The sequence below is a fragment of the Macaca mulatta genome, chromosome 5 (genome assembly GCF_049350105.2).
Source record: "Macaca mulatta isolate MMU2019108-1 chromosome 5, T2T-MMU8v2.0, whole genome shotgun sequence".
Classification (NCBI taxonomy): Eukaryota; Metazoa; Chordata; class Mammalia; order Primates; family Cercopithecidae; genus Macaca; species Macaca mulatta.
In genome coordinates this window covers 192,205,952-192,215,294 of record NC_133410.1, presented here as the reverse complement: position 1 = coordinate 192,215,294, position 9,343 = coordinate 192,205,952, and the positions used below count along the sequence as shown (strand labels likewise).

General features: G+C 44.2%; 1 long non-coding RNA gene across 1 annotated transcript; it reads left to right on the top strand.

Annotated features, from left to right (window-relative positions):
* Positions 1 to 283: 283 nt before the first annotated feature.
* On the top strand, positions 284 to 5,717 carry LOC144340880 (uncharacterized). The gene is made up of 2 exons (XR_013417391.1): positions 284 to 404; positions 4,949 to 5,717. It is a non-coding gene; the product is annotated as an uncharacterized LOC144340880 (long non-coding RNA).
* The last annotated feature ends 3,626 nt before the right edge of the window (positions 5,718 to 9,343 follow it).

The window sequence follows — 9,343 nt, the reverse complement described above, 5'->3', positions numbered from 1 at the left end:
CAAAAGCAATTTTGTGATTCTGAATATGATCAGACCAGCCCAAGCATTGTATTCTCAGAAAGGAAATGTGTTGTCATGCCTTAATGAAGAGGTAAGTGCTCTTTCATGAGTCTGCTTGGTGGCCCAAGGATCTGAGGGATTACTGCCTGGATTTGATGAGTCAGACTCTAAATATGACAATGTTAGCACCGGCCACATCTGTTGCTCAGATCTCCCTTCTGTGGCACCCTGGCTAGAGACTGAAATGATTTGGGAAGCTCAGATCCCAGCTGCCGGTCCTTTTCTTTAAGGGATCATCCTATGCACGGGAGGGTGCCACTGCCCTAAAAAGAAAGTCAGAGAAATCTGCCAATACATGTGGTGCGGGAAGAAGCTACCAGAGGCTGATGTCACTACCTCTGTGGGTAAGCCACCTGCCTGAATTTTCTTTACTTTCCCTCCAGATCCCTGCTCCACCCCTTTCTTTCCTGCTCTCTGGCAGGAGGAAGGCTGCCATGGGATGCACCAACAGGCCCTCTTGCCCTCTGACTTCCGGCTGAACCTAGCTAATGGGAGAAATTGGCAGGAGCTGGGAGGCCGGGAGGAGAGGGAATGGGGTACTTTTCCTCACTCTTCCTAGTCAGGCCTCGGGGTGGGCAGTAGCAGGGTTCCCTCCCCAGGGCTGGGCTGCTCTCCAGGGATCTTTTTCTACACTGGTTGGTCTTGCTGGGTTAGTATCCACTCCCTTCCCTTGCTCCTTCAGGCCTAGGAGAGGGTACAGAACTTGCTGCTGTGGCCACCCCAGGGTGCTTCACTGCCTTGTTAGTTTCCCTTGTTAGTTTCTCTTAGCCCTGCCCCTCCTTTGTAAATAGTCCCTTCATGAAACCTGCTTCCATCACTCCTTTTGTGAGTGCTGTCTGTCTCCTGCCAAGCTCCAAGCAGCTACTGGGAGCAACCATTGGTGAGTAAAATTGGGAAGCATTGGAAAAGGATTTAATATTTTATTTTATTTTATCCTGCTCTCAATTTTTTTTTAATATTTAAAAATGAACAAGTGTTACTTTGGGGATGAAAAACAGCACAGAAATGTATACACACACTCAAAAAAAAAATCAAAACTAACCTAAAAGTTAATAAATAATATTACACAGAATAGAATGCATGTAGCATATGTACCTATTTCTTTCACTATGAGGAGTTCAGACAAAGATATAGTAGGTGTGTTCTACATGACATAAAGATTTGACTGTAAGAGTATGTGCTTGTGTCATATTGATAAAAACCTTCTCTTAAGTCTCTAAAAATGGAATTCATCATCAAGTATGGACTCATGAGCAAAAAGAAAACTTTAAAGTAGATATTAGAAAACAAAGAATTTAAGATTGCATTAAAATTATATAATATTAGGCCGGGCACGGTGGCTCACACCTGTAATCCCAGCACTTTGGGAGGTCGAGGCAGGCAGATCACTTGAGGCTAGGAGTTTGAGACCAGCCTGGCCAACGTGGTGAAACTTCATCTCTACTAAAAATACAAAACTTAGCCAGGCATGGTGGCACACACCTATAATCCCAGGACTTTGGGAGGCCGAGGCGGGCAGATGATTTGAGGTCAGGAGTTTGAGACAAGCCTGGCCAGCATGGTGAAATCCTGTCTCTACGAAAAATACAAAAATTAGCAGAGCGCAGTGGCAGGTGCCTGTAATCTCAGCTACTTGGGAGGCTGAGGCAGGAGAAGAACCCAGGAGACAGAGGCTGCAGTGAGCCAACATTGCACCACTGCACTCCAGCTTGGGCGACAGAGTGAGACTCTGTCTCAAAATATATATATAAAATACTACTTAATCTAAAAAGATTATTCCCCAAAAATGCATTTGCTAGGGATTTAGTGACGCATCAGCATTCAGATGCATCTATATGAGATATTCTCCCCAAAACCACGTCTGTTTAAAACATGCTTATTTTGAAAGTAATGTAGCAACATTTTCCTAATTAATGTTCTTTCTCATACATAATTTAAAAACATTTATTTATGACTAAATATAATATTAGATCTGTGACTTTACATAGCTAAGCATTTTTAAAATAAGCCTTAGTAATACATATTTACAATAAAAATATTTGACTTAATATATGAGAGTACTATTAAATACTGATTCTCTAACAAAAAATAGAAACAACCTAAATGCTCATTTGTAGTCAAATTGCCAAATAAAATATATTTCCACAATATAATGCTATAGAGCAGTTACAGGAAAGAACTAGATCTGTGTGTAGTATAGTGAATATATCTCAAAACACACGCTGTATGAAAACAGCAAATTCCGTGATAGCATAATGTGCCTTTGTGAAAAACAAACTCCACAAATAATAAGTTCTTTGCTTTTTGTTTCTTAAGAAACATGATATAGTATTCGTTATGAGCCAGGCACTCTCTCAGCACTTGACGGATATTAACTCATAATTTTCAGAGCAGCCCTGCCAGGGATCCTGTAATGTTGTAGATTTCCTAAAGATGGAAAACTGAGGCTCAAAAAGGGGAAGTTACTTGCCCAAGGCCACAGAGCTTACAGAAGGAGGCACTTGGATCCAAACTAAGGTGTGCAGACTCCATAGTCTGTGCTCCTGACTACTGCCTCTCCTGATGCTGGGAAAGATGGACGTTGGTTGCAGGATTTAGGGAATGCCTGAGCAAAATGCTGCTGGAATTAGCCACACTCAACTCCCCCATCTCTGGGGGCATCTACTCAGAAGCCATTCATCACTCTCTTCCCTTACCCAGTCCCAGGTGTTCTGGGGGTGAAGAGTTAATGTCTCCTTCCTTCTGAAAAGAGCAGTGGGACAGTTGGCAACCTCTTACATCCTGGAAGAAATAAAGCCATCCATTGTAGATTTCCATTCATATGGTTAGTAACTGTGGAAGGCTCTGAGGACCCAGGCTTTTGTTCTCTTACACATACTGTCCCAGAAAGAACACTGAAAGTGGAGTCAGAAAAGCTAAGTTTGGGTCCTGGAGGTCCTGGCTCCAGCACTTAAAAGTGGGAAAGTCACTAGAGTCAGAGATAAGATGTTTGGCTGAATACGCCTTCCACAAACTTCAGTAGAGAAGAGGAGGATATGCTCCTTTATCAGTCAGGGGAGCCAGTTTTTTGTTGTTGTTGTTATTGTTGTTGTTTGTTTAATTTAAATGAGAGTCTTCCACTATCACTCACCAAACAAATATTTAATGAGTGTCCAACTAGGTTGCAAAAAGGAATTGACAGTGTAGGTGGGAGACATGAGACCTACATGCCTTAAATAAAAGCCAAAATTTAAAATAATGATATGGCCTTAATTGTGTGGAAAAGGGTATTGTCACTTTGGAGTTTTTTGTTTGTTTTGCTTTGTTTTTGAGATAGGGTCTCACTCTGTCACCAGGCTGGAGTGCAGTGGCACAATCTCAGCTCACTGCAGCCTCAATCTGCTGGACTCAATGATCCTTCCACCTCAGCCTCCAAGTAGCTACGACCACAGGGATCCGCCACCACCCCTGGCTAATTTTTACAATTTTTTGTAGAGACAGTGTCTCACTGTGTTGCCCGGGCTGGTTTCGAACCTCTGGGCTCAAGTGATCCTCCTGCCTTAGACTCCCAAAGTGCTGGGATTACAGGTATGAGCCACTGCACCCAGCCCAGTATCATTACCGTGAAATTTCAGAGCAAAAGAACAGTGAGGACTAAAGTAGCCAGAACAAGAAATATTTGCTGGGCGCTATGGTGTGAATGTTTGTGTCTCCCTGGAATTCACATGTTGAAATCCTAGGTTCCAATGTAACAGTATTGGGGGATGGGGCTTTTGGGAGGTGATTAGGTCATGGGGGCAGAGTTCCTTATAAATGGGATTAGTGCCCTTATAAAAGAGACTCTAGAAAAATCCCTCACTCCTTCCACCATGTGAGGACAGAGTGAGAAGGCTTTCTGGACTATAAACCAGGGAGAGGGGCCTCATCAGACACTGAATCTGCCAGCACCTTGCTCTTGGACTTCCCAGCCTCCAGAACCGTGAGAAGTAATTGTCTGTTGTTCATGTCTGGGATTCTGTTATGGCAGCCTGAATGAGCAGAGACATTGGATCCTGAGGGATAAGAATAGCAGTATGGAAATGGCAAGGTATTTTGCAAGAAGGAAATACAGGAAGTAGTAACACAGTTTGCAGCTGGGTTGATGAGGAGATGAGCTTGTAGTGTTGGAACTCAGTCTCCCTGCATGGTATCTTTATGACCAGTACATAGACCCACCCACACACAAGCACCTGGCAAGGTATAGGCCTTAGCTAATGTGTTCCAAAATGTGACTCAAACCCAGGAATTACATTGGTGCTATACTACAGTAAGTCTTGGAAGCCAAGTAGAAGAATTTGGATCTGATTCTTGAGGAAATAGATAAATAAATGTGTTGACTGGGGACAGATGATGTTCTATGACTACAAAATGGTCTTTAGGGGTGACTCCAGACAGACCAGGGACAGGAGAGTCTCAGGCACGTGTCATTATAAAAGGAACTGGCCCTGAAGAGACCTCCTATGGATTACAAACAAGTGGAAGGGGGCAATCAATCCACCCTACACAGTGGCCACAACACCAAACACAAAAATTGCTGTACACATTCATTGTAAAATCCTCAAGCCAATATTTCTCCTACTGGAATGGGCAGAAACAAATTGCTGTCCATGTTCAGAGAATTACTGAAATATTCAACTAATATGGGTCTTCCTTTGGAGGAAAGAACTGATTATTTAAAACATATAAATCCTCATTTATTATAGAAATACTCTACATTTTCTGATCATTTTGGTGCTCAGATTATTGCCTTCAATATAGTTGTACACCAATTCATCTGCCCTTAATGTGATCATTATAATAATAACCTTATATAGAACTTAAATAAATTTATTTAATGTTTTCTGACCTTGCCATCTAATTTTTTTTTTAGAGACAGGATCTGGCTGTCTTCCCCAGGCTGGAGTGCAATGGTGCAATCGGAACTCCCTGAAGACTCAGACTCCTGGGCTGAAGTGATCCTCCCGCCTCAGTCTCCTCAGTCCCTGGGATTACAGGTGTGAGCCACTGTGCCCCACACTATCCAAAGTTTGTATCATTTACAATACAGAGCAAATGTTCCCCCTAGAAACTGCTTTTTGTAACATTTCCCAATCGACACATTTGCAAAACCACCATTAGCTCCTGTGTGTGAGTCTAGGACAGCAGCAGATCCCTATGACTTGGGAACCAGATGGCAACCTCACTTCTCCCACTGGAGGAAGGTCTTCCAGCATCTCTTTCCCCCGTGAGATCTGAACATGAAGCCTGTGAGAGCTCCTTGTCATTATGTTTACGTTGCCCAGGCACCTTTCTAACACAAAGCACCTTATCAGTCAATGACCTTAGTACGGATCCATCACTCGGCAATTTTGCACAGTGCTCCCTCAAAGCCCTATCCTGAGAGAACAAGTGGTAGAGGCTGGTTTACCCTTAGGCAGAACAAGCTCACCTGCCCGAGGATTTCAAAAACATAAAATTGCTTTACTGTTGCTTTTGCTTTGTCTAACTAATGATTCATGCTTTAATCAAAAGCACAGGAGTAAACCCACTTTCAGGGCTCAGGTTTCAGTTAAACGCTTCACTTGAAATCACTGTAAGTCTGGACCTACTTCATTGGATTTGAACACCCATTTATGAAATAAATTTAATTCTGAGGACCTTAGGCCCCTGCCCTGTGCTTGGTTGGAGGCCAGTCTGCACTCCTCTCCGATGACCCAACGACCTCGAATCCACCTGTCCCTTCCGAGTCCTCAGCTGACAGCAACTCTTTCCACAAGTTCCTTCATTTCATTAGTATTTTCCTACCTTCTCAATTTCCATTTTTTCTTTACATTTTGCTTTGTGAGTTCAGTTTTTCCTCAGCAAAAATACTTTCTTCCCAACATTCATGAGGGAGTTTTAAGTGTGATTCCAAAGTTAGACCCCAAAAAGGCACAAATTGATCAAATCTAACATCAGAAATATTGACTGAGTTGTCCTGAATCAAGACAGTTCTTCATATACTACAGAGTAACATCACACAGACACACACACACACGCACATGCACACACACACCTCTGCTCACAAACACTAGTGTGCAATACACTTAATGTAAAGCAGATACAATCCCCATCATAGGAGTATATGGTCTAATTAGAGGAGCAAAAATAAAATGTTCTACACATTTGTAGCAGGACTACATCTCAGTATGCTTTTTTCTTGCAAACTGGGATATGTACAAACTACAGCTTTATTTTTCTTTAACTCAATTGTTTTATCTTTCAAGCCGCCATTACACCATCACTATTCCTTTTTTTTTTTTCCCCAAGAAGGATTTTCGCTCTTGTCGCCCAGGCTGGAGTGCAATGGCATGATCTCGGCCCACTGCAACCTCTGCCTCCTAGGTTGAAGCGACTGTCTTGCCTCAGCCTCCCGAGTAGCTGGGATTACAGGCGTGCACCACCATGCCTAGCTAATTTTGTATTTTTGGTAGAGACAGGGTTTCACCATGTTGGTCAGGCTGGTCTCGAACTCCTGACTTCAGGTGATCCACCTGCCTTGGCCTCCCAAAGTGCTGGGATTACAGGCGTGAGCCACCACACTTGGCCATTCTGCCCTTTGTCTGGGGTTGTACCTAGGTTTTGGGTGGGGTAGAGGGGTCATGCCAAGGTATCCTGAAGTGGTGGAGAGTCCACCCGGCCCTCACTGTCACCCGTCCACACAGACATCAGCTTAGACATGTGTTTCCGTGCCAGGCCCTCGGTCTCTGGTCTACACAGGTCATCACAGAGACAGTTTCCCTTTCAATCCACTGGCTCCTCCAGGTTTTGAGGCTCTTCTCCTATGACTCCTGAGGCCCTCACGGGCACACAAGAATTGTTCTGCTGTTTCCATGACATGCTGAGGTGCAGGAAGCTCTCTGTTACTAAGACCCATCTGACAGCCATTTCTTCTTGGGAATCTGGTGATCCCCCTGGGAGCACAAATCCGCCCTGCCCTCTGACACATGGACTTGGGTCTGGGCTTTTGCTGCTGCCCCAAACCCCGATCAGAGAAGCAGACCAGGGCTCTCCTTCCTGAAACCCACCAACTGCGATGCTCTCCCCGCTCCCTGTCACCTTCATTCTACTCCCATTAAGGATAAACTTGATCTTGTACTTTTAAAAAAATAACTGAAGTAGACATCACATTGCAATGCTGTTTCTATTCCAGTGACACATTTTCTGTTTTTTTTTGTTGTTGTTGTTTTTGTGTTTTTTTTTGAGACGGAGTCTCGCTCTGTCGCCCAGGCTGGAGTGCAGTGGCGCGATCTCGGCTCACTGCAAGCTCCGCCTCCCGGGTTTACGCCATTCTCCTGCCTCAGCCTCCTGAGTAGCTGGGACTACAGGTGCCCGCCACCGCGCCCGGCTAATTTTTTGTATTTTTAGTAGAGACGGGGTTTCACCGTGGTCTCCATCTCCTGACTTTGTGATCCGCCCGCCTCAGCCTCCCAAAGTGCTGGGATTACAGGCGTGAGCCACCGCGCCCGGCCCCAGTGACACATTTAAAAGAGAAATACAATTGCTGTATTTGTAAACTATCTGGAATACTTTTATAATACTCTGGAAATCCAATCCTATACAACTACTTAAACTTTAAGAATATTGGGAGTGTCAACTTAATTATCTGCAAGAGGCGAAACAGTTTTCCAAAATAATTTTAAAGGTTATTTGACCAAAAAGTGTGAAGACCAACTAGGAAATGATTAATTATGAATGGAAGTTAGGGAAGACTTGCATTTGAGGTGGTTCTTGAAAACTGAGTCAGACACGGCAGGCTAGACATGATTGTGAAGAGGAGGTCAAGAGAGCTGACCTTCAGAGTGTCCGAGGAATAAAAAGCCCTGGTGGAGGCTGGGTGTGGTGGCTCACGCCTGCAATCCCAGCATTTTGGGAGGCCAAGGTGGGTGGATCACCTGAGGTCAGAAGTTTGAGACCAGCCTGGCCAACATGTTGAAATCCCATTTCTACTAAAAATACGAAAATCAGCAGGGTGTGGTGGCACACACCTATAATCCCAGCTACTCAGGAGGCTGAGGCAGGAGAATCAACTTAAACTTGGGAGGCAGAGGTTGTACTGAGCCGAGATCGCGTCACTCTACTCCAGCCTGGGTGACAGAGTGAGACTCCAGCTCAAAAAAAAAAAAAGAAAAAAGTAGCTAGTGTGACTGCTGGGTGCATGGTACGCACCTGGTCAGGTTTGGCCACTGATGAGCCTGGACTTGTTCCTTGGGCACAAAGGAGAAATGACTCTATCTTATCAGGATGGGTAACCCTGGGCAGACACTGAGAAGACACAGGTTAACGCTTCTGGAAATGTAAACCTCTTCCTGTAGATACTGGAAGAGCCCTGCCCAGGCTATGCACGGACCCCTAGCTCATTGGCTGGCCCTGCGCAGTGCTGCGGCCACGCCATTCATATTCGTATCTTGTCCCTGATATCCTCCTCCACCTGCTCTTCACACCATCCAGCCATGCTCACTACACACAGAGCTCAATAAATTCTTTGGGGAAAAACAATCCATATTTTCTGTCCCCAAGACTGGGTCATTCCTTCTGCAAAAATTCTCTCAGGTTGCCTTCCAACCTGATTATGCCCCTGTCTTAACTGCATTGAAGTCTGTTTCCTGTCTTCCTCGACAGTTACCAAAGTATCTCACTTACCTCTCAAAATAAGACAAAAGCGAAAAACAACTAAAATTAAACTCTGCCATGTTTTATTCCACATACATTTAAACCTTAACTACATCAAGTTAAAGTTCAAATCTTTATAAACAAGTTTCTGGTTCTTTCTTTCTTTCTTTCTTTTTCTTTCTTTTTTTTTGAGATGGAGTCTCGCTCTGTTGCTGGAGTGAAGTGGTGTGATCTCAACTCATGGCAACCTCCGCCTCCCATGTTCAAGTGATCCTCCTGCCTCAGCCTCCCGAATGGCTGGGATTACAGGCGCTCACCACCACGCCTGGCTAATTTTTTTGTATTTTTAGTAGAGATGGGGTTTCACCATGTTGGTCAGCCTGGTCTCGAACTATTGGCCTCAAGTGATCTGCCTGCCTCAGCCTTGTTTCCTGTTGAGCATTCCCTATCCTTTATTGAAATGCTGGTCCTCAAACAAACACACACACACACACACACACACACAGATGGACCTATAGATAGATCACGCACACCTACGGGAATGTTTTAAGCTTTTGAAAGTAAGTGGTCGGTATCGGGGTGATCAGTACACCATTCTTTTAATTTTTGTGAGTGTCTGGAAATTTTTATAATA